Consider the following 2,954-nt stretch of genomic DNA (forward strand, 5'->3'; position numbering starts at 1 on the left):
TGGCAACTGAACGAAACGACGTCAACACCCTAGTATTCAGAAAGAGACAGAGAGAGAGAGAAGAGGGGAGGAGTTGATCTTGCGAGAACTTCGGGCGGGTGAGAATAGCCACTTTCTTTGCATTTAGTATAGCACACCTAAAGCAAAGACTAAAATCGTTCATGTAAACGAGCCTTCGGAGAAATAGAGCCGGCCTTTAATTTTTGTCTACTAATCAGACTCGAGTCCGAATAGTCACTTTGAGCTTTCACACTCCACTGTGTCTAAATCTAGATGTAGATGTAGACTAGATCTAGATCTAGATCTAGATCTAGTACACTGATGTGAAACGAGAGGCAGGGCCAGGCAAGTAATTAAAGTGAAACTAGACTAGAATCTAGGCTAGACTACACTACATAGATCTAGATAGATCTAGAGACAGATCGGAAGGACTTCCGTAACGAGCGACCACCCCATCAAACACAATAAAGAAGAGGCCTAGACCTAACCCTACCCCTACCCTTACCCCTACCCCAAGCCCTCAATTCTGCTCTGTCTCATTGTGGTCGCTCGTTACGGTTACGGAAGTCCTCCCGATAGATCTACACCACAGAATTCTACACTTAGTGTAGAATTCTGTGATCTACACACACATGATTCCATATCAGCTAGATCTAGAGATCGCCTTGAAAATGTAATTTCACTGAAAGAATGTTCATTGAAGTATAACCAATGTTTAAGGAGTCCCATTTATTACTCGAACAACTAACCAGGAATTTGAAGTTACTGACTAAAGTACTAAAGCTTTGGTTTTAAACAGTAATTCGTTTTTAGTCAACACAGTTGAAGCCGGCGGCAGAGTTGAGTTGTGTTGCAGTTCAAACACTTGAAAATGCTATGAAGAAAAGAGAACGTTTATTTAAGACAAAGTCAAAAAGAATATTGGTACAAAAAGTGATATTCATATTTTAGGTGACGCTCGGAATAATATTATTATTATTTATTATCAGAAGTTGGGGGCAGCAAAATCAAAATAATTATTAAAATTGTTTTGGTTCTTTTTACTTATGCATCCGACTCATGTTCACATTTTATATTATACTTCTTTTTTTAGTAGTATTTTGCATTCTGAACACGAATATGGCCTTCATTTTTGCCTCAAACCAATAGTTATTGAGCTTTTGGTGTTTGAAAATGATAAAGTTAACAATATTTCAGGGGGGCATGCCCCCCCCCCCCCCCCGACCTAAAGAATCTGGGGAGTTTCAGGAGAGCAAACCCCCCCCTCCCCCCCCAAACCCAGGGCTATTCCGGGGTGAAAAGGAAAATTTGGGGAAAAAAAGGAAATATTATTTAAAAATTGGCACTTGGGGGGAGGGGCGAGAAAAAGGGCCCCCAAAATTTTAAAAAATTTTTTTTTTGTTTTCGCCCCCCCCCCCCCTTTGCGAAAGAAAAAAAAAAAAAAAAAACGTCCCCGCCCCCCCCCCCAGGAGAAGAAGTCTTTTTTTTTAACATCCACCCCGAGTGGCCATACGTGTGTTCTACAGGAAAAAATATATCAGTTTAGCCCCCTCAAATCAATGCATCTATGAGTGGGTGCATAAGTAAAAATTTACTAGTTCTTTCTAGGATAGGAAGATTTAAATCTACATTGAAAACTGTTGTTTTTGAGTATGCTAAGATAATATGCCATCATAATATTATCATCTATTATGTGGGTGTTTAACCCTTTTCTTTCCACAGAAAGTTCTCCTATCAATTTGTGAAGAATGTCAGTACAATGATTTCATTTTTTTAGTCACAGTGAATTCCACTCGACCATTCATCTTTATTTTGAGGGAATAGCTATTTAATATGACTACAGTACAACACCTTTATGATTTTTATTGCAGTAGTCTGTGAATTTCCTGGGGAATATCTAACGATGGAGAAGCAGTCTAAACTGTATGAGGTTTTTCTTTCTTTTCTTTTTTGTTTTTAAACAACAACTACCAAAAAAACACGTTGTCGAAGTGCATGATACGTTAAAGCGGTGGACCAAAGAAACTGTAAACTCCTTGACAACAGCGCAAAGTGTGTGGGTAAAAATTTTGTTTAGGGTATGAGGAAATGGAGAGTATCAAGGATAATTTCTAAAGATTGTGTTTTAGAAGTTCCCCGTCAGGCCTCTAATGCTTTTGCTTTCGTGGTTGTTTTTTTTTAAATTCAAGTTTGGGGTTTAGTTTTCTATTGTTTTCTTTTTTTTTAACTCAAAACCTACAATAACATGAACAAGATTATATCCTTTAAGTCAAGGGTCACCAAGCTTTTCTTCAAAACGAGCCGGATGAATGAGAGGAAACCGGGAGCTGTCCCGAAAACGACATGGTGTAAGCTATTTTATTCATTACAATCATACATCTAATACATAAATTATACGGAAAACCGACCTGCCTAGTGATTTATCTATACACAAAATATGAAATACACCAACACAGAAAAGAAAAGGCAATAAACATTTGAAAATAAGATCAATGTCACATTTGGTTCCTGAAAAAAAAATGTTTTAAGATCAAGATTTTGGACCCGTTAACTCTACCTCGGTGTATTTGTTTTCAAATGAATTTTTTTGTGGATTTTTTTTCCATACGAGTCACTTATCACCTTGTCTGTGGTATAGGCCTATGTATAAATTACTAACAAGTATTTATTCGATTAAAAAGAAATTCGACAAAAAGTTAGGTTGGCTCAGCTGTGCAGATATACAGAAAACGTTTTTGAAGCTAATTCGAGGGCAAAATGGGTCATCCCATCCAAAATAAGGCTTATCTTTCTATCCTGCCTTGAAGTATATTATTGTTATACGAATGGTCTATCCCCTATACAATGGGCTAACACACCAAGCGTGTCAACTCTTTATTATTGAGTTAAATGGACTAGCTATGATTAATGAACATAGACATTTTGTGTATAACAGAAGCTTGGTTACGCAAAGA

At 37.3% G+C, this 2,954-nt stretch overlaps 1 protein-coding gene across 1 annotated transcript in view; it reads right to left on the reverse strand.

Moving 5' to 3' along the window:
- The window catches only part of LOC101847709 (CWF19-like protein 1), a gene marked incomplete in the record, with an annotated part of 18,337 nt that extends 17,487 nt beyond the window's left edge, over positions 1 to 850 (reverse strand). Inside the window, 1 exon segment of the mRNA XM_035968504.1 lies at positions 750 to 850.
- Positions 851 to 2,954: the final 2,104 nt, after the last annotated feature.

This window comes from Aplysia californica, unplaced genomic scaffold (genome assembly GCF_000002075.1).
Source record: "Aplysia californica isolate F4 #8 unplaced genomic scaffold, AplCal3.0 scaffold00064, whole genome shotgun sequence".
Taxonomy (NCBI): domain Eukaryota; kingdom Metazoa; phylum Mollusca; class Gastropoda; order Aplysiida; family Aplysiidae; genus Aplysia; species Aplysia californica.